The sequence below is a fragment of the Phalacrocorax aristotelis genome, chromosome 17, assembly GCF_949628215.1.
Source record: "Phalacrocorax aristotelis chromosome 17, bGulAri2.1, whole genome shotgun sequence".
Taxonomy (NCBI): Eukaryota; Metazoa; Chordata; class Aves; order Suliformes; family Phalacrocoracidae; genus Phalacrocorax; species Phalacrocorax aristotelis.
In genome coordinates this window covers 10,917,400-10,943,890 of record NC_134292.1, presented here as the reverse complement: position 1 = coordinate 10,943,890, position 26,491 = coordinate 10,917,400, and the positions used below count along the sequence as shown (strand labels likewise).

The 26,491-nt window shown below is 48.1% G+C and overlaps 1 protein-coding gene across 6 annotated transcripts in view; it reads right to left on the bottom strand.

Annotated features, from left to right (window-relative positions):
• Nucleotides 1–26,491, bottom strand: part of DAB2IP (DAB2 interacting protein) — a 200,800-nt gene that overhangs the window by 63,158 nt on the left and 111,151 nt on the right. The window contains exon 1 of one of the 6 annotated variants that reach the window (XM_075112387.1): nucleotides 19,979–20,117. The exons of the other annotated variants lie outside the window; for them this stretch is intronic. The gene's annotated coding sequence lies outside the window, so the exon portion shown is untranslated. Of the gene's footprint in view, nucleotides 1–19,978; nucleotides 20,118–26,491 lie in introns of those variants that run through there. 6 annotated transcript variants of the gene reach the window in all.

The following is a 26,491-nucleotide window of genomic DNA, read 5'->3' as shown; positions in this document are numbered from 1 at the left end:
CCCCCCGGACCAGAGTCCCCTGCCCAGGCTGCTGGCCAAGGTGGCAGGGGCTGAAAGGGGAATGGAGCTGGGGGACCTCGAACAGTGCCACTTCTCCAGCGCTCCTCAGAAGCAGCAGCTGTCCATCTCAGTCGATACGGGCTTCCAACTGTGACGTGAAAAGCTCCATTTCCTATTTTCAGCACCCTACCATTGCTTTTCTTTTCCTATGCTGTGTTTGTAGCTCCCTTCATCTTCCAGACCAGTACAATTGTTGCTGGTTTCCGAAACCCAGACACACACACACGCTCGGGAATGGTCTCGCTGGAGGTGACCACATGGAGTGTGATTCACCCCCGGCTCTGGCTGGAGGGCCATGTGCATGCCTGCGGGGTCAGGGCTGTCCTTCCATTAGAAAATAAATCATCAGCTTGTCAGCAGGAATTACACGAATGGACCCTGGCTGTTGATGAGTAACTGGGCACTGTGTGTGACTAAGTCACTCCATAACTTCCATATCTCTTTTGCAGAGCACGAGAATGACATTTCAAATTGCTGGGCACGTTTGGCATCAAAGGGGCGGGTCAGGGACAGTTCTGATAAAACACAGACTTCCGAGAAATTGAAATAATTGCCAAGTGAGAAAAACATTCCACAATTTCTTTACTTCTCCTTTGGATACTTGAGAAATGCACAACTGATGAGGATCTGGTTGGCTGATTAGAGGGGCTAATGCAAGGATAACACAAGCCAATCTTCCCCTGATGCAGAGAGATTGGTTAAATGCTCTGCGCTCTCCAACCTACACGCTTCCGAAAAAACCACCTGTACCAGCAGCTGCTGTGCAGCATATAGACAGCTTTGGAGAGGCTGCCAAACACCTTCTCTCTGAAGTGCCCACAACGCACACATCCATGTTTACAAATGATGGGGTAATAACTTAGATTTCTTGTTTAAGGGTGTTTTGTTTTGCTGTGTTGTGTTTTTTTATAAAGAGATTAGAGCTGGTGCAAAGTGTTACCCCAGGACCTGGGCAACAGGCAGTTTTAGTCTGGGCTGGCAGCAGCACAGGCTCCCCACTGCGGTTCACTGGCAGCAGGCTTCAGCCCCGCTCTGACGGGTTCACCTCCAGGAGGGAGAGCTGAGGCCTGGCTCACCCCGATCTGCCTGACCCCAAGGGATGACGGCGCCAGGGCAAACACCGATTTTGTGATCCCAGTCAGAAATACTGGTCACTAGCCCGGGGTTACATCTGAGCCCTGCCAGGTGAAAAAGGCCGCAGCCTTTTGAGCAGTCCGGTCCCTTGGACAGAGCACATTTTCCTAAGCAGACACATTCCTGCCGATGCTAAATTAATGACACTCTTTAGCAAAGCTGCTTGGAAACATGAGTCATTTTACTCCCCTTCTGTTTTTATTTTAATAACGACCAATGTAATTGTCTTGACAAAAGGAAAACAGAGCTGGAAGGAAGCTCGGGGAGGAAACCCAAAGGCTTGTTCCAAGCGCCCGCCCGTGATGTAACGTCAGACACTGCCTAAGCGAGGTCGCCTTCCTGCTCAGACAGAAAGTGCCAAGGATGCGGCAAAGGGCTGAATGTTAAATCTGAGTCTGAACGCTATTGTCTGGGACAAGGCAATAAAAAGAAGAACCTGCATTAGGTTGATGTGCAATATCTGAGTATGGTCTTGGCCTGCCTTTGACATGTGGCTCCCCTAATACCATCCCTTATACATTTTATTACCTTATACACTCTAAGAAACAAAAATGCTTTTAAATGCCTTTGACTGTAGAAGTGCGAAAGCAGCTTCTTCGTAAATCCAATGAGATCCCAAGTGGAGCCAGTAAGCCACTTGAGTTTGCACCATAAAGACTTCCACGATGTAAATTAATAAGTCTCTCTGAGGATTGGGAAGTGTGCCACATACAGCATTTCTGAGTCCACAGCCCTTTTATCTAAGTTGTTTTCTTCCTTTATCCTTGTCTCACTCCATGACAGTTTTGAGATTTTTGGCATCCTAACTGCAGCCTGGCTTGTCAAGCTAAACATCAACAGAGACTTTATATGTACGTGAGAAATGAGAATAGAGATAAAAATAGCTATTAACTCTGCTTTTAGAATACTAAACAAGCAAAATGGCTGCGTTCCAGCAAAGGAGGGGGTTTGAACCGTTTCTGAGCCACATCTGTTTAAGACGGTCCAGCATCGCTGGCTTCAGTGGAGTTACTCTCAGGGCTTTCCTCCTCCGCACAGTCCTCTTACCCCAGCGATGCTGTATTTGGGCCGTGACCGTCTCAGCAGGTAGCACGGTGCAACAGGAGCAAGTTTTAAGTGGGACGAGTTGGTGCTGCAGACGGATGCCCTGTCTGTACCCCGGGGAGGGGAGGTGGCTGGAGCAGTGCCACGCTGCTGCTGGAGCCCATCAGTTGGTTCAGCTCCTGCTGAAAGCACTTCGGGGGCTGAGACTGCTCCGGGTGCAGACCCGAGCGCAGTGAGTGGGGACAGCTGGGAAAGTCACGTGAGAAGCACATGCCCCATCGATCCTGAGACACGGACGTGAGACCCTGAGGCTCAGAGACCTCAGCCTTCCAAGCGCGAGTGGGAGCAACGTCCATCCATTAACATTCATGGTGCTTGGAGAGCCATGCGGAGACTCTCGTGCTTCCAACATGTGACGCCGTCTTGCTCTAAATCAGATCCAGACAAACTGTTTCTCGGAGACTGTCCCAGCTTGCTGCAAACACTATAACAAGTCTGGAAACACTGGGAACACTGGGCTCCATTAAAAAGAGGTGATCCATGCCAAGGCTGAGAGAACAAGAATGTGACCTAGTGGGACTGTCTTGGCTTGCAAATGGCTCATGGACAAAGCTCTCTCTTTCTCCCTTGCTTTTCACCATTGCCAAGCAGTGCCTCGCTCCCTTTATTCTGGCAAGTGCCTTAGGTAAAACGTACAAGAATTTCTCTCCATGCCAGTGAATTTTAGAGGAGAAAATGGAAAACGGCGCTGGGTGACAAGCCAGAGATCAGCAAGGCGCCCGAGCAAAATCCTGCATACATGCACAGCAGAGAATGCACCGAAATGCTGCAAAGCTATTGCTGTGTGGCAGAACACCTGGGCTCATTGCTGCAGAGTGCTGTAATACTTGTGCCACACTTTGAAGAAACTTTAATTATAAATAGGAATAATAGACATGGCCCAGATACTCACCCACTGCACGGTATTTTCCCCAGACTTTGAAATAAACCTACTGAAATCAGAGATGTTCAGTGCCCACTGTAAGAATGCTAAAAGCTCCAGCTACTTTGGCAAATATAAAATACTTTCAGGCAGTTTTTAAAGGCTTTAGGAAGATAAAACAAAGAAAAAAAACACGCTTTAAAAAGGTATGTTAAACATTCGCCTTATCATTCAGCCACTTTATTTTAATGAGGTTTGTTTTACTTCTTCTGGTATTTGCTTTGTCACACAGTGTAAGTCTCTGAGTATTTCTGTCAAGGATAAGTGATTTTGCATGAGGAGGACGGGGCTGAGCGTGCTGCGGGAGGATGCTGGTGGACATCAGCCAGGCAGGGCACGCTGCTAAATGCAGTTGCCACTCATGCCCTGTATCAGTGTGGGCAAGCAAAGCCTCTGCTTCCATCACACGAAAGCTCTGAGTCCTGCAGATCAGACACACTAGGAGGGAGCCACATGCCGATCCCACAAGTGGGAACACAGCAACAGGATTTTTATTTATGGTGATATTAAATATGCAACAATCATTCCCCAACATCAGAGTAATAAACCTCACTGCTCCATCTGATCTGAAATCAGCAAGCATGCCTCTCACATTCACAGAGAGAGACAAAGCGCTAAATTATTTATGCTTTGAATATGAACAAATATAGAGAAATAAGTTAATTCGGTACAATGCGGCAGAGCAGATTCAGGGCAGATTATTGTACATCCTTCAATCAAAGCATACTCTCTTATTACTCTAAACAATTGTTTCTCCTCCAAAAAGTGGGTTAAGGAATTCTAATTAAGGGATCAGCAAAATAATTTCTGACAAGTTTTTTTAGATCTGACTACACATGTAAAACCACCACCTCTCTAAATCCTTGAGCATTTATTGGGATACAGCACCAGTGCTGCTCAGAGCGCGCCGACTACAGCAATCAAATTAGGAAAGTAGTGGTTGAATGACTTTCCAGGACATGAGCAGATTCAGTTGGTTGGTAGGAGCAAACATATTCCCAACTGTGTTCTGCAAAACTCCTCTAAACCCAACCAGTTCTATCGTGGTCACCAAATACCAATGAAGCGGAGGAAAAAAGAAATCGAGCCGTTCTGCCTTGTATTTGCACTTCTCCTTATCCTGTAACAGATTTTTCAAACCCAGTGTCCATCTGTCTTAGCAGTGATTTATATTATTGCCTTGTTCATTACAGAGTGGAACTAACCCTGCAACTGTCAGTCAGAAGTCACAGATTTGTCACACGGCTATAAAATGCCACGTCCACGCAACGGCTGCCTTCTTCCGCAGACGGGCACGAGCTGCAGGACCTGCCCAGACCCCAGAAAAAGGCTGACAGCTCGGGCGGTGTAATCACACCCCCCAGGTGAGGTCAGGCATTTCTGAGCGCTGTCACTCAGCCGGTGACACAGGCAGCAGCACACACGGGCAGGGGAGCCCCGAGGCCCTGCTCCGGGCACGGGGCTCCAGCCCCACGGGGTTTCGGCAGTGCCAGGGAGCCCTGGTAGCGCAGGGTGCCACGCTTTCCCCCCGCAGTCCTGCTTACTCCCTCATCGCCTTCTGGACTAGGCAAGGCATTGCAAGGACAACCAAAAATTTTAAATCCAGTGTTTTCATTGTACCTGCACGGGTTTATGTTTTATTCAACGTTTCTGTGCCCATACAGAAGGCTGTAAATACCAGCACGTTAATGAACTCATAACCATCATAGCCACTAACCACGTAGGGCTGCCAGGTTTCAGCGATGCTGTGCAAGCCTGCACTCTGGGGAGCTACAGAACCAGCCACGCTCTCATCCTCACGCCCGGCCCCTGCTGGCTGAAGCAGAGGAAGAGTTCTCTGAACGTGGGGTGCTGCATGGCAGTGCCATGCCTCAGCCCTGCCACTGACGGATTCTGAACGCCCCAGAAAGCTCAGTCATTAAATGAATGAATGGATGATGCTCCCCAGCGGCACAGACACCTCTGTACTTCCCACAGAAATGCAGAATCGCTATTACACCTTCCACGCTGCCCTGAGACCCACGGCCAGTATTAGCCAAGTGTTTGCCATGCCCCACTGACATTTCAAGCTTGACAGGAACGAAAAATCCACAAGGAAGGTGGTGCAACTGCAGGAGGAATGACAGGAATTCTGGGACAGGAATCCCTTTGGGAACTGATTTTTCCGCAACCACATCAAGCCCTCTACTACACACGTGTGTGTGCATGTGATAGGGAAGGGGATGAGATGAGAAAGAGGGGATGAGAGCTGTCCTTCAATTTCTCAACAGTTTCTTAACTTAAATCCTTCATTCTGGGCGTAAGTACTAAATCAGGCTCAAGGAAGGAAAAACTTAATTAATCAGAGGCAGCTAAGTTCAAAGTGCGCCTGGGGTCAGCTTTATTACTCTCCTTCACTTTGGAGGTACAGGGTTTATGGATAATCCCTGTCTGCTGCAGAATGACAACTACGTGGTGCCTAGTATTCTCTGCAGTAACTAAATCTGAATGTCTCCCTTCCTTCCACTCCTCTTTTTAAAGCTTAATATCACTGAAATATAACCAAGGGCCATATATAGCACAAGGGTTTAAAATACCATGCATAGTCTGTGACACCACGTACAAGCTCCATGTAGTACCTCGCAGACTCCCCGAACTCAGGCTTTACACCGACCCCAGTGAAACTGAGAATTACGGGAGGCGAGCAGGGGCTGCGCGGTGCCCCGCTGGGGTGGCAGGCCAAGGAAGCCCGCTAGGAGCTGCTTGTTTAATATCAACGCGTCCACAAATCTACTGTTCAATCTGGGGAACTGAATCATCACTGCAAACACTTTATTATCTATGTGGACAGAATCAATCAAGAATTTAACCAATACCAACAGCCATCAACTATCTGATTAAATACGAGCAATGATAATGCGATCGAAAGAAGAACCGGGTCTCTGTGGGCTACCTGGCTTGGCAGGCTCACCCTGCAAAGCTGACCTGATGCTTTGTACCAGCCTACAGACTCACATATTTGATCCCCTCCACCCGAGCTGACACGTGTCCCCTGACAACAGCCCCGATAACGAGCAGCCAGACATTTTTCTCAGGTACAGACGAGACACAGCTTCTGCGCCTGAGCAGGGCGCACAGGGGGGTTCTGTGCCCAGCAGCGTGCTTCTCCCCTGGGGCTCGGGGAATAAGGGCTCTCCCACAACACATGCAGCACATTAACTTGGTTTTGCTCCACAAACCCAGCTGCTGCATTGGTGTTTGCCCTTATTCCCAGCCAGCTGCCACTAAGTCGGGGTAGTTTCTTTTTCAGTCCTGGAGGTGTTTGGGTATGGATCTCCCCCTCAGATTTACAGTGTTTTGTGTGGGCTGAATGCTGGGTGTAGAAGCCAAGCTGGGAAAGTGCCCACTTCTGCCCCATGGGATTGAGCTCGATTCAGAGTGTGGGGGGGATACGTCACCCGCTGGGTCACATTCAGCTCGATGCTGGAGCGTTGTGACACCCAGCTACAAGAAGAGACTGAGCAGCATGAGGACTATACGTACTTCAGAGTAAGTACATGACAAAGACAAGAGCTGTTCAAGCTACAGGGCAGCACTGGTGAAACAAGTGGCTACAAACTGGCTGTGAATAGATTCAGACTTGAAAATCAGAAGAGGGCTTTTAACCATAAGAGAAGTGAAATTTGAGATTAGCCTTCCAGAAGGAGGGAGAATGGGGGAGAAAACCTCAATGATGTTAAGATGGAGAAAAAAAATGTTTGTGAAGGATATTTTAAAATATGGTCGTCAGTAACAGAACGGGTCTGGGTCTGCTGAATGAAGAGGTCCCTTCTGGTCATATGGAAAATGGCCTGGCTGCTCTAAGGATTCCTTAGGGGAGTCTCTTTGGTATGTACAGAGATGTATAGCCAGTTCTTAGATATCCTTCCTGGAGGTCTGGTGAATACGGGCAAGTTGAGACAGAGTTGGGAGCATAACAGCTGCTCCCGACTACCGCAGCAGAGCTTGCATGAGGAGTGCAAACTAGGACAGCCCGGGAGGCTGCGGGCGTTGAGGCTGAGGCTCGGCTAGCTCCCGCCTGTCCCACAGAGTCAGACAGGCACATACACATCGGACAGAAAGAGCCACGTTCCCTTCAGCCCCACAGCTGTCTGCTGACCTCGCTCGGCGTCGAGCTCCGTGATGCAGAAGGGCTGGCTGGGAGGAGCCGGCTGGTCCCCGCCAGGACGGGCAGGTGCCCGGGGCTCCATCCGGGCTCCCCACGGCCTCCTGCGATGGGACCGTGCCAGAGCCCCGTCACCAGGGAAGCACTGGTTGGACCCGGGATGGTGAGTTCTACCCCATGCCTAAATAGTAAAGCCAGCATTTAGTTCCTTCATCTCCACACGAAGTATCTCATTTCAATTTAATTTCACAGTTGTAATGGATTTTTCAAAAATATTCAAGAACATATTTACTTTCCAACATCTTATTTCCTTTCACATTTGAAAAAACTTTCTATTTAATCCCCCAAGTCATCCTACAGTCTGAATAATTTCAGGTTTTTAATCAATAGCTGTCAGACTTGTCAAATTACTTTAGGGACCACAAAGCAATTTTTAAACATTCATAAACCCTCGTAGAACAGTTAAGTGCACTGAATTTTAAAAGAAAGAGCAACTGAATAACACTGGTCAAATAGGATTATATTCTGGCAAATTATAAGTTCGTTTTTTATGAATCATCTCACAGCTACTTATCTAGTGTCAGGCTTCTACTGCTGTAGGAAGGAGAATTGACTGTTCACCTCTACCGAAAAAAGCCTTTTCTCTTTTGTTCCGAGCCTCCTAAGCAGGAGCAGGCTGCAACGCTTTTTTTTTTGTTGTTGTCCTTTCTAAAAGCAACATCGTTATCTCTCTGTCTACCTTGGGGTTCTCTGCATCGTCCTGCTGCCTGGGCCAGACACGGCCAAGCTGCCGCTCCAAAGCTGTACAAATGCATCTTGGCTCCTGGCATCGTGCCCAACCCGGCCTTTGCTTCCCTGCGTGCTCCTGGCATGTGAATCTGCCTGACATGTCAGTCTAGAAATGAGGGTCACCAAAAGTTCTCAATTTGTTGGACATCTGTACCCAAACCACAGCTTGAATCCTTTACGGGGAGGATTTTCCACATTACACTAAGTGAAACTATTAGGTGAATGTGGGAGCCTGTGCTGCTGCTGCTGCCTGTTCTCTGCTGCTTCTAGGAATAAAGAGAGATCAAGAACGTCTGAAGAAGTCAAACATGTTTATCCAGAAACAACTATATACACAACAGTCCCGCCTCATCATCACAGTGTCTTCCTTAAACTTGAGGGATGTGGCCTGCACAGGGGAAAAAAAAAGGGAGCTTCATAGCTACACCAAGAATGTTGGAAGCCTTCCAGGAAAAAGTACGGCTCAGATCAAAGACAGGATGGAGGATGATCAGAAGAAAGGAACGTTTCAGCTGGCCACATGCAGACTAACAAGTCCGAACCCTCCGCCCTCCTCCTCCCAGCTGAACTTACTCTTCCACTGCCTCAGAACCTCCCCAAACATACCTGCGCTTCTCCTGTTCCCATGTGAGATAGTCCCCGTCTGTGGCAGGCCCCCTGGCCTTTCAATGAGAAGAGCTGGGCACCAGCGCTGAGCCCGCGCAGAGCCTCACGGGCCACCAGGCCATGGTGAGGAAGGAGCTGAACCTCGGCCGTGGCACTGGAGGCACCAGGACACCAGGGATGTTCCCCTTCCTCGGCTATTGAAGACAGGACGGAGCAGGAGCCCGAAGTGGAAGGCACTGTGTTTTCTGGAGGACGGGCTGCCGACGGGAGGGATTACTGCCCAGGTAGGGCCACGGGAGCCAGGCAGGGCTGTGTGGGACACATCCTGCCTGCCCCAGGCAGGGTGCGGGGGGATGCAGGGGTGCCGGGGACACGTGCCCTGCTGCAGCTTCACTCCCAGTACAGACACTCCATGAACCAGGGCACAGGCCTCCAAAGTCCTTCTGTGGAAGGATTTACCTTACCCTATGCCTTGTTTCGGTATTGTTTGTCTCCTTGCCCGTTCCCGGAGCTCTGGCACGCACAGGTTTGTGAATGCAGACAGCACTGTCAGTGCTGCAAGTTACGCTTCCTACCCCGCAGACTGCTACTTAGTGAGGTATTAAATACATTCCCTGGCTATCTGCATCTGCTGCAGATGTCCTTTGCCAGAGACGTGCCATTTTATCTGTAAAGCTTCTAAATACCAAACAATGACTGCTTTTAACCTTTACACTGGTTTCTGGTTTCCCAAAGGACTTTTGCTGTTGCCATCTTAATCAGCGCAGTACTGACAGCAACAGGAGAGACCCATCTTACACAGTCATGTTGCTGTATGCTGACAGCCCGCAGTTGCCGTATGCTTGCCCAGGCTTAAATGCCCCAGAGCAGGATATCCAGCAAACACAGATTTTGATATCCAGCTGACCTAGTTTTGACAATGGTTCGATGTCTAACCCATCACTCTGGAAGCTGAACCTGTCTTGGCTTTGGGAAGCCTTGTTCCTAGAGCCCAGGTGGCCAGCATCTGCCCCAACTGCTTTCTCAGCCTTCAGCTGGGGTCTGGAAATGATTAACACCAACAGCTCAGCACAGGAGATGGGAAAGGAGCATGTATGAACTGATAGCTAGTCCAGTTCAGAAGGAAATGTGGGTTTGTCTGATTCAGAGTTGGTTGGTTTTTTGTTTTGGAGTTCAAATTGAAGATGCAAAAGTATTTCTCATTGAGAACATTTCAGAAAGTTCAGATGTTTTCAAGGCTTACTTTGCTTTTCTTAGTGAGGTGCTCAGTAGGTTTGTCAGGCAAGACATCACCGACATCAAAAGTCTATTCTTGTTCCCCTTTCCCAGTATTTAGCTTATTGCTGTTTCCCCAGTGAACTAGAAAACCAAACATATTCACGCATGCTATGCTGACATACAGAAGCTCATACAAACATATGTGCAGCTACATGTATTGTATGTTCTAGGCCAGAACAATACAGTCTCAAGATCTAAGTACACAGAGAAGAATGTAACAGGACACCGAGCGGATCAGTTCAGCATAAATGATGCAGCTAACTTTTCCTTTCAACTTAAAAGATTAACCCCCTGAATTACGCTTGATAAAGACTCAAACATTTTATTACTTTACATCAGTAATAATAATAAAATCAGAATGCTTTTTGTCTTGAGATACCCTGCCCAGGGATTTGATAAAGGACATTTAATTACAGGGCTATTGCATTAAATGTTAAAATTAAACTAAAGACTAGAAGCCGTGATTCTGGGGAGAAAAAAAGTGAAAAGAGGCACTTACAGGGCATAAAAGGAGGTGAACACCCTAAAAGAAGCACTGAAGAGCAATTTTTCCTCATGTTCAGAGGCAGACACCCGCCTGGGCGCCCCGGCGCGGTCCCAGCACGCGTGGTGCAGGCAGGACTGCCCCAGCTCAGCCCGGGCCGCAGCGGCCGCGGCCCCTCCGCCCCCAGCTCACCCCCGGCACGGCCGTCCCGAGGCCATGCCGGTGCCCATGTGCCGTGCCGTGCTCTGCGAGGCCACGGCTCCCACTCCTGCCAGCCCCCGTCCTGCAGCCCAGCCCTCGCCTCCCTTTAACTACAACCAAAGGGACATTTAAAAGCAGAGGCTTCAAGGAGGTCGACAGGTCTGAATAAACTAGTGTTACTTTTGTTTAAAATTATCAAAAGTGCCTCATCATCTTGCATTTTTCTTCCACCTCTGGAGCTTTTCCTACACAAACAGCTGACTTTTAGGTACAGATTTGCTCAGCGCATGGCCGCAATGGGCTGGGACTGCTATGCATGCTCGGCTTAATTCAAAGAATTAATTAATAAATAACATTAGTTACCACGGGGGCACTGCCAATATGAAAACTACTCGACCTAAAAGTCACGAGACAGAGCAGTCTGAGTTCAGGCAGCTGCCGGCGTTGGGTTATGTGTCTCTCCAGTAAGAGACGCGGGGACTGGTCGTACTGACGAAACCAAGAGAAGCCGGCGGAACAAAATACTGTCAGGTGGACAAGGGGGAAAAAAGCTCATCAAACAGAGTAAGAAAGCTGAAACAACTACTCTGAACATGAATTTTAAGTTGACTATAGTGTCCTCAATCTGTTTCACAGTCAGCTGGGTGTATTTCCTTCCCTAGGAGGGTAAAATAGAGGCAGCAGCGAGGCAGGAGCTGGCCACCCCATGATCCCAGCTCTCCCCACCGCTCCCCGGGTGTGCGCTCGCTGCTGGCAGGGGAAGGGTCGGGAGAGAGTTGGAGTCTTTGTTTTTCAACAGTTTGTGCTTATCTGTATTTGTGGAAGCATTTCAGAAGCTCTGTCAGTGCCTCAGGGAGCTGTTTCGTGGTCTGAATGGAGTGGGAGCTGGGAATAACCCGGGAACCAGCTGGAGCGGTTCAGCTCCTTCACGCAGAGCAGTGGGCGCAGATCGGACCCTACCTCGCTTCAGTCTCAAGGCGGGCGGGAGGGAGAGAAAAAGTATCAAACAGAAAAGCTTAGATCTGTATGAATGCACTGGGTTCTAACCCAGGCCGTACCTTTTATTTCCAGAACGTCTCCCTCACACCTGCCAATGCATCTTTTTTTCTTTTAAAATAGTTGGTGCCGCTTCCAGACTGTGTTTGCATTACTTCCAGAAGTGGTAGTTTCTCTAATATGAAAAATAAACTCCAACCTGAATGAATGTTAACATTAATAATGGCCCCCAAATCATTTACTGCCACGCTGGCATAGTGATATTGCTAAATATACCCAACAGCCATTTAATCTCTACCTGCCAGCTCAAGCAGCCTTGCAGAGCCCAGCTGTGGGACTGGGACTAAATGGACTCCCCACCCAGCTGGGCTTCTGTGAACACTGGTGTTAATGGACAGAAACACCCTCTGCTTTCAAATCCGTAAGTGCTTTTCACAGCTGAGTAACTCCAGTCACCATCAGCCAGGCTTACAGCTGTATCAGTAAATAAGACAGAAAAAACAGCCGTTTGCCTCCTAAAAGTTATATGCTTGTCATCGTCTTCAAAAGGCTGCTCTGAATAGAGATCAACATATAAAGAGCACGAATACATAAAAATTGAGATGCACTTTTTAAAATTCCACTGAAATTCTCAATGCTACAGGAAACTTTCTAGGCGGAAAAGTGGAGAAAATGCCATATAAAGTGCTAAAATACATGGACCGTCCTGCTGAGGAGCGTGTTCTGGCCCAGCACTGCCCAGAAACATGAACACTACTGGGACGGGTCTTGGAAGTCCAAGACCACACAAGTTATCCTGTATTACAGTTCATTCCTCTCATTAAAATAATAAATCTGGTTTAGGAATACAGTTCCATATAAATACCATGAGATCTGGCCTTAATACACTCAGCTTTATAATTAACGCCAACTTTAGTGTCTACGAAGGCTAAGAGGTCTCTGGGGTTCCTGATGAGGGAATACATCTATTTAAGGCCTAGATTTATGGTGTTTTACAGCTGTGTGTTTAGCAGCGTCTCAGGGCTCCAACAGTTTGGTTCAAAAGTACTTGAAGGGGCTCTTCTCGCCGCGCAGAGGGCATGCACGAGCCCCGTCTCTCAGGTGCTCAGGGAGGCTGCCAGGGCAGGGCAGAGACCGTAGCATCATTTCTAACCAGCTCTTGACTAGGCAGGAGGAAGAAGCAGAGATGGAAAATACCCTGAGGTTATAAGGTGGTATTTAAAAAAAGAAGTTCCATTGAGAAACTACTGCTGGGATTTGATTTGCTGCCATTCCCATTAGCATTTCTGGGAAATTTCCTCTTTATAAATAAAACATATCTTAAAGTACAACGTCTTGCTTCTAGGTTTTCTGGTGCAACCTAGTGAAGAACACTGCGTAAGATCTTTGTAGAAAATAAAGCTCAATTATCTAATAGGCCTCGGATCTGTGTTGCAATCGCAGCGACGGAGATCATGCCCCAAGCAACAGGAACTGTACAAATATATGAAATGAACAAAGCCGCAGAGACTCACCGTTCCAAACATAAACCACTACAGTCATCCAGTCACCCAGCTTTTGCCATCTGTGAAATGGGAATATAGTCTATAGCTGCTACCTTGAAGAGTTGTTAGGAGGACTTATACAAGAGTAATTAGAAAGTCTTATATATGTGTTAGACATTACTTTTCCAAGAGCATTTTCCTGTAAGCTGCTGGGAGCCTGACTCACTTCATGGCCTTTGGCAAGATGCTTATCTTCTCTGTCCTTTCATTTATGTTTCTAGCCCAGTATCCCCCAACAAGCTTCTAGTCTATCTAATACGGTATCCTGCCTCCAGCAGTAGCTAATGGCTGATGTTTCAAAGGAAGGCAATCTTGTTAACAGAGGGAAAATATAGTTCCTGACCCTTGAAGGCAGGCAGGCAGAGCCCTGAAACTTTTGATTTATTCTTCCTGCTGATGTTGGTTGCTTAGCTACAAATATTCTCAATGCTCATAAAAGGCTCTCTCCCTTACTCCTCCTCACGGCTCTGTTTTAAGTCCAGCCACAGTTTATTTTCCTTGAAACCCAGGTGATGAAATTTCATGGTGATGTTACAGTGAAGACGTAGAATGCCCTGCTCCTTCCCCAGTGCCTGGGTAATTGCCATGAGCATTAACAGGAGCAGAGGGGGCTCCATTCCACGCGGAGGAGACAAGTCACCCTCCAACACCAAAGATGGGCAACAGCGCCTGGCTCTGATGTAGGAGCGCTCTTGCAAAAGAAAACAGAAAAGGGAAAAAAAAAGGAAGAAACAAGCCTGATGAACCAAACTGAATGTGTAGCTAAACCAGACCTGCTGGCAGCTCGTTCCATGGACGCATCAAGCGTTCGAGGCAACACCTGGGAATCCAATGGGTCTCTGATGCAGTGCTCGGCATCTGCTGAGGGGTGATGTGTGTCAGCTGAGGGTCTCAGGGTGCAGCACCTGTGAGCAAATCAGGCTGGATGGGCTCAGCTGATACAAGGCTGCCATAACAAGGGGCAAAACATCCCGAACACATGACAACATCCCCTACAGCTCTCCCTCTCCCCAGCCTCTTCGCATGTGTCCCGCACTGCCTGCAGAGCATGTGGCTGCAGCCTTACAGCTCTACGGCTCCCTCCTCTGCAGGGTTTCTTGTGGGCTTGCTGTAATGCGTGAGCGTTCATCAAACCTGAGGTCTGGCCACCGTCTCCATCTCCCACCCCTGCACTGCATTTATGCGAGGGACAGGAAGAGGCCATCAACAGGTGACATGAGTCAATTGGAAACAATGGTTTGGTCTCAGTCAGGGTTAAATAAAATTACTGCAAAAACAATAACCTCGCAGAGCTGCCCGTAGGAAAACAAAGCAGGCGGGTCTGGGTAGGAACACCAGGACAATTGCTAGCACCAGCTGTGGGGACAGGGCAGGCAACAGAATCAAAGGTGGGTTTCTTCCTGTCTGCTGAAATTAGAGAACAATGAGCAAAACCTCTCTTGTTAGGAAAGGGAAGCAGCTTAGCAGGAACACGTGGCCCTGGTGCCCGTCTCCAAAGCCCTGCCGTGCTCAGGAGCAGCGTGAGGAGTCTGGGGGGCTGCAGGCAGGAACGGTCGGCTTCCCCACGCGATGAGACACTCGGACAAACCACCTACCTGCTGCTCTGGCTTCTCCCTATTTACTAGGAAAATATACGCTGCTATGGGTTCATGTTTGAAAAATGCTTTGAGGTCTCTCTCCTAATCACTGCTAACAGAGACATCAGCATTATATCAAGGGTTCATAAGGTTTTTATGCTTCCACCGCATTAATGACTCTCTACTTTGTATTTTATAAGCCATGCACATGCATACAGCTGTCTGTATACATACAAGTGAACACAATTTCCTGCAGAAGGCCAGGGATGCTCTCTGGAGCTCAGGGAGAAGGATGTCAGCTGACTCGCCAAAGCCATTGGTTTTTATAGGCCACGTGCAGGAGCCAAGAGCCATTTTTAACTCATTTAGCTGTGGCACAGCCCTTTTAAAGCACCTGGGAGTGCTTTAAAACCACAGCTGAGCCACTCTGTTGCTGCTGTGTAAACATGGAAATGAAGAAACAGAGCTTAAGGCAAAGGCCTTTTGGTCCCCATGAACCTCTCGCTGAAGCCCAAAGAGGGGCTCCTGTGCCGTTTGTTCTTTAAGCCCCCAGCAGACCTAGTGCCTCCCAGCCGAAACTGGAGGTTACGGATCATTACGAGATCCCAGAACTACTGGACAGGAAGCAACAGACAAGTACAGAGAACTTTTAGCGCTGTCACATTGTGATGACTAAAAGCTGGAGCAACATGAACAGTAAAAAGCACCTTTTGGGCTAACAGTGCTTCATGTTTGGTGAGCAGGTAACAGAGGAGACAGCAGTGCTGGGCGTCAAGGGTCCCTTTATCAAACTTGTTTTGTAACTAACAACCTTGCACCGATGCCAAGAGAGAACCAGAAAGCTCCCAGTCAGCACTGCATCGCAATCAGTGATTAATTTGTTGCACGATGCTTTGCTTGCTCTACATGACAGAGCTCATAAATTCTCATTTTCATTGATGCTGTCCTGGCCGAGGCGGCGTGCTGGGAAAGGCTTGTGCCGCAGCTGTCCTGGGCACCTACCTGGGCACGGTCAGGGAAGCGCAAGCAGCCTGAACCACTGACGCCAACCAACTGGGGACAACCCCAGTTTATCAAGGACGCAGGCTCATATCCGACTACCCGCACATGCCAGAGCCATGGCACGCGTACAGACACACAGACCCACACGGTGACACACACTGGTCACTCGGCGCAGCAGCTCTCTCCCAGCAGTGGGCTGCGAGCTGCGGTGCTGCACAAGGGCTGCCACCGGCGCTACTTGGAGCGCTCGTCGTTCAGCCCCGTCACCTGGCTCCCAAAAGAAACTACAATTTCACTGACAATGCCCTCAGGAGCTCTGTGAGGCCAAGTCTGTGGCATTCTACATAAAGAACCAAGGACCCCTGTTAGTGCAGTTAAATATCTGCTCTATACTTTGGCGGGGAGAGCCCTGGTCCCACACAGGAGGCACCTCTGACGTTTCTCTCTCGGCATGGTCTGTGTAATTTAATGCCCTCAGTTCTACTCATGCCCACCGTTACAAGCCCCGCTGAGGACCACAGGCTCGTCAGGCACTGACACTCTCTCACTGTTTTATATGTTCTTTTCATATCACTTTTCCCCAGATGCTGACCATCTCTCCCAGACCCCAGCACGAGAGGTTGCTAAAACGTGCAGCTGCCCATTCTCCGAGTTGCCGGGAGGGCAAGAGCGATCTAAGAGCAACTTGCACGAACAGGGGGACTGGGAGACGGGAAATGTACCGCTGGGACAATAAACACTGGGAAACGTCCTGCACTGTGACGATCAGTCGTGCAAGTGGAAAGACTGATTTGAATCTCTCTGCTGGAGCTTTCTGCTCTCTCCCATGGGACAGAACCAGCACATGCACCACATTGTGCACCCCCTTCGAGAACATTCCCGTCCGGCATATCAGTCAATCACATTGCAGGATATGACAAACTGCTTAGAGGCTTTGTTAAAGCCTTTTTATCATTTTATCAGTCTAATTCTTGTTTTTACGGTCTTTTCTGTAAATGTACTGGCTGCAGCCCAGTCTGCATCCTGCTTTTACTGGGAAACGGAGTGTGCAAGATCCTCCCATCGCAGCAGGGCAGGGGCTGCCACCTGCCACTGCAACAGTCACAGCAAGATGCAGCACATCTCCGGTGCCAGCAGCAAGGTCCTACCCAGACCGCTGACCCCAGCAGCCCCACACACTGCTGCTAGGACACATGGTGAACAAAATGGTCCCCAGATGGAGCCCATTATCCTTTACTAGTAACGGGTGCCGGTATTACCACAGTAGAGGGGATAGCTTGAGGAAAAAGAGATGAAGGCTCAGTTTAAAATAATTAAAAAAAAAAAAACAAACAGAAAATTCTTATATGGTGAAGGGGTGGAAGAAAGAACCAGTGCTGCGGGAAGGGAGAACCTCTTGGAACAAGTCTTCAGCTATGAAAAGTGAATAAGCCTGTGTATCTAACGTAGTCAGTGACTGGAATAACTGCCAGCTTAGGCCCAACATTTAACACAACTCCAGCAGACATCAGTGCCCTTGCCCCCACGACAACGCCCCCAGTAAGACAACAAGTCTTAAAAATTGGGTCTCAAGTACCTAAAATTGGGACTGAACAAATCAGTGCCTTTACGTTTTTCTATCCCAGGTGATACGACTCCAAGTTCTTTCAACAGCTCTTCTCAAGACGAATGACAATTGTATCTTATATTATTAAATCTGTCATCAAATTGCAGGTCTCTGAAACGGTGAAAGTCAAAAAGAAGGAAAGAAGGGGGGGTGTTTCTGTACAATACCCAGTGGAGCTGAGGGAGCCTTTCAATAACAAAAAGTGTTATTCCTGTCACTTTCGGTAGAAGGAAACTCACAGAATTACTGAATGCTTTCTCATCCCACTCACTATCTCCCCAGCTTCCCAAGTATGCACCCTAGGGCCACAAAAACCTGGCAAGTTGCTGTGATAAAACACCAGACACGCACAGGGCTGCAGCTCGGACTGGGAGCGAACGGAGCACCACGCACCGGGGTTCACCAGGGAACACAGCGACGTCTCCTGCTGAACTGAGGCTCCCCGCTGTCTAGAGCGCTGCTTTTCCACCCGCTCCGTTCCCATCTCCCTGTTCTAATATTGTCACTAACGAGGCCACAGGAGGCGGCTTAGCCTCACAAGAGTCTATGTTATTTTTACAAACCCCACGGCAGCCCTCTTCTCCCGTGCGCTGCAGGCATGCCCAGGGACACCTCCCGCTAATTGCTGCGCAGTGGGAAGAAGGATGGTGCCAGGAGCCCAGCCATGGTGTCGCAGCATCGCGCAAAGCAAATACGCCGCAAGGCCGTGTGTCCTGCTGGCTGGGTCTCTCCTAAGATCAGCCAGACCCAACTCTACTTCATCTGTGCTGCTCAAAGGAAAATGACTGAAATGGTTGGGAATGAAAAGGAAGCAAGGAGAGTCACAGAATCACAGAATCATTAACGTTGGAAAAGACCTCTAGGATCATCAAGTCCAAGCCCCAATCCAACACTTACCATGTCTCCTAAACCATGCCCTGAAGTGCCGCGTCTACACGTGGTCATATCAATTTACTTCTGAACATTAACATGACTATTAATTACTATTTGCTACATCAAGCTATGATTTAAGGAGAGCAAATACAGATGCAGCCTTGACCTTTTTTCCCCTCACTGCTCACCCCTTTCCTTATGTCCTCCCTGCACCCACGATCCCCAGCCCTGCCTGGGGCAGATGCTCAGTGTCGCTGCTGGGGCAGCTCATCAGCTGTCTCCAGCTCACCAGTCTGAATGAGGCCTGTCTTCACATAAGAATTCACTGCTTTAGTTATATTTGGGTGTTCCCAGTTGTACATATTATTATAAATACGTTTAATTTTCAAGCTGTGATTATTGTTTGCTGCATTTATTGAATAATGAATGGCTAAGAGGGCTTCTGCCACTGTCTAAGATATTGCAAGCAATGCTGGTCACCCTGCAACTTTTGGGGGAAAAGATTTAGGAGGGAGGAATTGTGTCTGAAGCTTAATGAGGAAGCAAATGCTTGCGAGACTTTAATTTGAAATACTTTCTTTCTTTCAACAATATCCTTTTCCGCTGGGCTCTGAATCGAGCGGAGCTGGACAATTGCACGGGAAGCTGGGAGAGACTAACAATAGCGGAGGAGTGGAGAGAGGAGTGAAACCAGCCTATCTCCTTTTACTCAAAATGAAACGTGAAAAGAAACAAATTGCATAAAGGATGACTAACAAAGACAGCTTTAAAAATCGTTTCAGGGTTAGTCTTTTCAGGTTCACAGCAGGGACATCAGGAAAGGACGTTCAGTTTCATGCATTACATAAGTTTTAGTACATCTCCCTTTAAAGTTAGCTCTGCTGTACTCTTACCACGTACACAGCCGCCTACACACACCCGGGACGGCTTGCAAACACACCCTACCCTAGTCCGTAGCCAATTCTTTTTTTACAATGATACAGATCTTTTACAAACGCTTTGAAAAATCTATTAATTCTGTATGCAGCGCCGTGGCCGCTCCGCTCCCCGTGGGTGTGAGGGAACCGCTTGCCTGTACGCTGCTCCCAAACCACCAGATCCCGTTTGCAGGAGTATCGGGGCCCAGAGTAAACACCTTTCAAGCAAACCATTTTACCATTTGATTTCTGCAACCTTCTTTCTCTCCCCACGAATGCCTAGAGAAAGCACTGAACGCTCCTTTTCTTGGATGATTGAATACAGAGGTTGGCCAGAGGCACAGCTGCCTCGACCCCCACAGGCTGATTTCACAGGAAACAGCACAAACATCTGCACCATTGAACCGACTGACAGACCTCGGGAGATCTCTGTTCAGAGCAATCCAACATTTGAAAATCCAACACATTGCAAGATGCCGCAGCCCCAGCAGTCCCCACCAGCTGAAACAATATGCTGGAAAGTCTGTTTTCTCCATATCTGCTCCCAGGCCCCTTTTTAAAAAAGCAGCATATGAATTCAAAGGCTTTTAAAGGTCCTGCTTTTCAAATCTGGATCATCCACTTCCAGAGCAAGCTCGTGAAGGTGCAGGAAATACTTTGGCACTGCAGTTCCACTGTCATTTGGCAAATCCTGGTGAACCACTAAAAAGAAAGGTAAGTGGAAAACTACCAGACACTTACCCAAGCCTCCACAGGACAGAAAAATAATATTAGGGTAGGAAAGCAGCTCTGAGGTCCCCAGGAAAGTCAGCTCCTGTGAGAGCACTGCGAGTCCATCTCCTGCGCTGCCCTTCCTCGGCCGGGTCGGTCGGCTCTGTTTGGCTTGTATGATTTAGCTGGCTCTTAAACTGCTCGCAGACTCCCGGACTGCGAGACTTCCTCTGCAGCTGATAGTGGGGTTATTAAAGTAAACTGACTATTGCCCTTTGTGAAGGGAGGGGGGGGGAGGGAAGCTCAGCCCCTTCCCTTCCTTTGTAATTCAAACCCTTCCTTGAGGCTCCCTGCTTTGGAGGAGAGGCATCTGCTCCCAGCCCCTTCCCTGCTGCCTGGGAGCTCACGCAGGTACTGGCTGCGATCCAGGCTGAAGAAACTGCACTGCACTCCGATTTTACATGACAAAGCAGCTCATTCCTAATTAAACTTCATCTAGCATTTGTTCTTTCTCATACATGATTAGTGCAGTACAGCCAACGTGCAGGTACGAAGTCAGAGTTTGCACATAAGCGCAGGCTCTTCTGTCTGCGCCTCTGATTAATTTTAAGATTTCCTCTTCATTTATTCAGTAACAGGCTCCCACCACTTCCAACATGTTCTGTATTCACCATCCCTAGCGGGGGCACTTGGCCAGCCGACACTGCCGCAGCCTGGCCGCTGCTGGGCGGATGCTGGTCGCGTTAGAGGGGTGCACGTTTCTGAACCCTCCCCGAGACGCGCTGCTCCTGAAGCCTGTCATTGCAATCTCAACGTGCTTTCACAGGCAGTTGCATCGGGGTCGGGCAGTCGGATCTTTATTCCTTCCTAAAGGCAGTTAATCTCTAAAGCTCAAACTATAAATGCTGTCAGGTTAGCTTGCAGCCTCTTTCTATTGGTATTTACAATTCACGTTTTAAATTATAAAACAGTCCAGGCATACAGGAATATGTCCACAGACCAGACATATAGGAATTAATGGGCATTCTCCTCAAATCCTCTTGAAATCTAAACTTTCATCATTAGCCATACCCAGTGTGATAATAAACTCTAGTCCCTGACAGCAACATATGTATCTCATCTCCCATGTATTTCAATACTACAAGACTCCACTATGACCTGGTAAGCAGCCTCAACCCAACAGATTTTACTTCACCCTGTCAATGAGAAAAATCTAGCACACAACAGAAATATAAGAAAAAAAACCCCTGAATATTTTGTTTGAGTTCCCACAACTCCCCGTTTCTCCCCTCTTTCCGGAAACACATCCTCCCTGAGGCAGTGGGTTTTGCACATTTCTGACAGCAAATGTTTAGGTTTGCTGGTCTGGTGATGACCACAAACAGTGGGGATGGTCAGATTATCTATCTCAGCTCTTTCTACTGTTCCCTGAGTTAATGAGAAAGGGAACCAAGAGCATCTGCTATGAACCAGGGCTCACCGTGATTCAGGAGGGCACTGAGCAGGGACTCGCTATTCTTCTGGATGTTTTTATTGAGAGAAGTAAGTGAAAGGGCAGAATTGCAAGGATGTTTTCTATTACATCTCTCTTCAGTGTCCCAACCTTATGGTAACAGCTTGCCTGTGACTTGTGAATAATCACAATATGCATTTCACTATCACTCCAGTGCAAACAAGGATCTTTCTAATCCCCCAAGTGCAATTTGCACAGCTGGCTCTCGGGACACGTGGGCACTCTCTTTTCAGGCTGGATCACTTTTCCCCCGAACTCAGGTGTTCTTGCACCAGAAATCGTGCTATGTCTGAAACTGAGGGACAGGAATGACGCCCTTTTTGTGCTACCTGTGATGAAGCACGCGCTTGGTGTCTGCAGGCCAGGTGCCACCTCCCCCGAAGCCCAGTGGTTATATCCTCACTGATTTAGCAGGAGCCGGACTCGGCTGTGAAGAAGCCGTTGCGGGTGGCTGCAAGTCTCCCGTTCCCTGGGATCCCTCCCTGGCTCACACCCGTTCTGGGTTGGTTGTGCTATCAAACTGGCAGACAGGCACGTCGGAACTCAGTTTACGGCCTTAGGGCACTATTGGTAGGTAAATATCAAATGACACAATTTAAAAGGTGGACAGTCTAAGCTGAGACTGGTAAAAACAAACAGCTAAGCAAGCAAACCCCCTCACCCCCCATATGTCTGTCTGTATTGTTACAAGACACAAGGAGCTAGCTTTTCTTCTGTATTACACTGGTATAAATTTGAACTAATCCACTCATTTATTCTCTATATACATGGGCATATTAAATAAGAATTGGCCCAGCATCCAATACTCCCTGTCTTAGGAATTATTCCCAGCTGCTGGTAACACAGAAGGTCCATGAAAGCCTGGGAGAATGTATCCATCCTCGCGCTTATCTCTTCATTTCAGAACATACATCATTCCTTGCCTGGAAGCAACAGTTAATTTACAATAACTCAATGTCAAGATGCAGTTTAAAATCCTCCTGAGGATTGCCCTAGGAGAAGATTTTGTCCTGGCTCTCTGTAGCCACTGTAGGTTCAACTGTGCCTCTTTCGAAGTCATATAGGTTTAGATGGCAGAAATAAGGAAAGAGAGAAGACCTGCTAGGCTGTAGCTAGTGCAGATCCAAAACCAATGAAGGATCACCTCTCCTGTGCATCCTTTTGGGATTTCAGTAGTCACAGAAATTAGAGACAGAAAGGAAGAATACAGCCCGTCAGAAAACCCTGCCTGCTGGAGATTATTTCCTACGGTTTGCTGTTTTGTCCAGACTAGATCTGAACAACATATGACTCTTGCACAGAGTGGGAAATAATTCCAGCTCAGAGTGGAGGAGAAGGAACCCCTGGGCTAACACCAACAGATTCAACCCTTCTGAAAAGGCCGTGTCACACTCAGAGCTGCTCCCCGAACCTTCCAAACCGCAACCCAGATGACATCCCCAGGAAGGCCCCGCCAAGGAGAGCTCGCCACGGACGGAGTCTCGATATCCCGTTCTCCCCTTTTCTCGCCCTCGCATTTGTTTGGACTCAGCTTCATCTTTGCATTTTAAGGACTTTGCTTACCACATTTTACTAGCTTTGATAGCCCTTGCCTTTTACCAAGGACAATCTGCACCTAATATTTTGGGAAGCAATTATTTGAAAATCTTCAGGTAGTGCCGCAGACAATGGCTGACATGCCATCTATGTAAATCAGAAGGTGTCTAAAGAGGGTGTTTACAAGCAGAATGCTGCTAGAAGTCTGCCTTGGTTGCAGATAACAAGGCTGAGACAATGACAGATTTCCTTCCCCTCGCAGCAAAGAGCAGCTTCCTCTGATTGGCTTTGCCGTGTTTATCCAGGATGCTGGGAGAGAGCAGGCACCAAATATGCTATTAATTGGCAGTTTGCAAGAGCATATTGCCTAAAGATAAACAGAGTGGGTGATCGCGTCGTATGTAAAATGGCTGAGTGCTGCAGATGTAGTGTTGACCCAGTTAAAAAAAAAGAGGGGCTTTTTTGTTCTCTTGGAAAATAATTGTATTCAAATGAATACTTCTTTGCACGGTCCCTCTGGCCTTAGAATATTTTGTGTATGTAAGCCGTTCCAAGTTCTTCCCTAATCTGGAAGTACTTAGTAAATTAAGAATTTGCTAAAAACTTTTACTGCTGACATCAGCGGAGCATTTCAGCCATAGAAAATGTTTTGTGCAGGAGCAGACAAGTACATTGTGACACGGCGTTAATGGCCTTTAGTCTTCGCAGCGGGTGCTCTGCAAGCAGGAGAAGGCAAGACTACTGTATCTGAGTCTAACTGGAGATCAGGTGACGTGGAAAGGAACACAACTCCCTAGGGCAGGCACAGGCGTGCGAAGGAGCTCAGGTCTGGAAGACTAGAGGGGAGGAATGGTTATTCAGGGAGGAGGGGGAGCAGGGGCAGGGGAGTGACTGGCGCTCGGGAATTGGAGAGCGCTGCGCGGGGAAGGGACAGGCTACAGTTTCTAAACACAGGCGTTGTCAGACAAAAAGGCACAAAGATGACATAAAACCCAGGATCAGGTAAGGAAACAAAACAATAAGGGAGAAGACTGAACGCTGCTCAGGGGCTCAGGATACACACTGTGGAAAATACGTTGAGGCTGGAAAGGGGAAAGGCAACTTGAACGTGATGCAGGACAAGCTGGGTACCTCGGGAGACTTCAGAAGGGACATCTCTGACGTGATCAGAGCAGCAACACAAACTTGTGGATCAAGTGCGAGACACAAACGCTAAACGGGAAAGCTCTCGCTTTCAGGAGCGAGAATGCATTAGAGGAAAAGTCCTTGATGTAGACTTTCAGACTTAAAGTTTCGCAGAAGAAAACAGCGGCCCAACAGCTACCACACACAGCAGTAACAGGCAATGAAAACCAATGACCTCACAGGACGAAAGGACACTCACCTCTCTCATTTTTTATATTTAGTGCTATAAAGCTATAAAGCACTAAAGCATGTGACAAACCTCTCGCTTCATTCTACTGAGACCACATCAGCCTTACCAGCACTGCTCAGGTCGAGCAAGAAAACAAGTCACGACCTGGCCACTTCTTTGCGAGGGACAATGCCCAGAGATTGTATCTGGCCTGACCAACATGATGACCTCAAAAATGCCTTTACAGGAATTACTGACCCCATGGAGGGATTTTTACAGCATGCTTTGACTTGTTGTTTTGCTTGATACTTTCACTTTGCCCTCAGCCTAGGCTGTGAACAGTGGACAGTTTCACATGCACTTCACACTCCGGAGACGATGTCCTTCCTTCTTCTGTGCTAAGATGATTCCAGACAAATTCTTCGTGCAGGGCTCCATCCAGCTTCTCTTTTAATTCCCCTGAAGGCCAGGCCTTCACCACTTGCCATGGAGTTTGGTGTTCCAGAAGCATGGCAAAAATTCAGCAGCTTTTAAAAAAATCTTTTTCTTTTAGATCAAAGTTTCTGTATTTGGGTACCTAAAATTAGCTAGCAAAATAAGTGACATTTTATTTAGAGATGCAGAACTTCCATTGATTTTAATGGATTCAGCATCCCAGAAAAGTAGGCCACTTATTTATGTACCTACATAAGCATTTGCATGCCTAACTTGAAGGAGCCAAGTTTGTAAACGATGACCTTATGTTTTAAAAATCCTGAGACAACTCTGCACGCCTCAGTCTGTTATTCCCTTTATTTCCATCAGCAAGTCTCATTTGAGAGGTAGATTTAAGCTGTGAAACGTACCTTTAAAGTTTCTTGCAACAAGGTCTCCTCTGTTTAGCAAAACGCTTAGGCACAAACTTAATGTCTGCCTGAAGAGAAGCACTTCAGTGAATCAAGGCTAATGGCTTTCTCATACCCCTTCGGCTGAGAAGGGGAACGAATCCTTGTCTCCCCACAGAAAATTTCTGATCCTGATGGGAACAGGTCAGCAGCTCTGAAGACTGTTTCTGCCTCATCACTTTACCCTAGGAACCTACTATAACATCTTGCAGTACTTAGTTCTTAGAAGCACAGCAAGCTGAACAACACTGAGAAAACTGCTTCCCGTCGCGCAGCGATGGGGGATTCGGGCAGGGCCGCGGGGCCACGGGCACCAGCGCCGTGGGGTGGAGGGCGCGGAGGGGGCACCAAGAAGCAGCAAGAGGTTGAGCAAGAGAAGTTCCTGGGGAGGGCAGCTGTAAGGCAATGAGGCACGATCCTTCTGCACGCAAGAGGAGCTCCTCAACCTGCTATTTATCTTGCAACTTATCTATTTTAATCTTGTGCAACTGAACGACTATCAATGGACTGCCATTTGGCTGATTAAGGAAACAGCTGTATAATTTAGCTCTGATTGTTTAAAGCACTTGGCAGGAAACAATAGATAAAAACTGACAGGACTTTTGCAGTTAACAATACAAACTAATGAAGTGAAATACTGCTCAGAGAAATATTGTGACGGGTATCCACAGATTCGAATGAAGGAAAAGAAGTGGCAGGGTAGATTCTGCACTGCAGGCCCTCAGTCTTGACTTTGAGGAAAAGTCATCAGATCTTCCTTCTCTCTGTTTGCTCTCCTGTCACGCTGGTTCGGTTACACAGCACTGTACGCGAGTTTGTAACATTACTCTAGGTTAAAAAATTCCCCGAGAGGAACCACAAACGAGCTTAGCTCAGACCTGCCACGCTTTTGCATTCCCGCAGCAGTTACCAGCAGGAGTTCACCTGTGGAATGACATGAACCACTGAAGGGAAGCGATGGGGGAAAACCCTGAACCCGGATGAACACACCAGCGGCGCCGAGCTTCCAGCATGAGCCCTCGCGCGGAGGTGTGCTCACGGCGACCGTGCTACAGGAACGCAGCACGTAGCCAGCGCAGGCGTGGAGGACCCTGACTGTCCAACTCACTCCTAAAGGCAATTGCTGGATATTGAACTTTGGTAGAAAGAGTTACTGCCACTGCAGACAGCTACAGGCACTTTTTATTTTCCTTTATCTTACAAACTGCAGCACAGAGGCTGATTTTTCAAAGCAGACTCCACTGACAGCCTCCTGA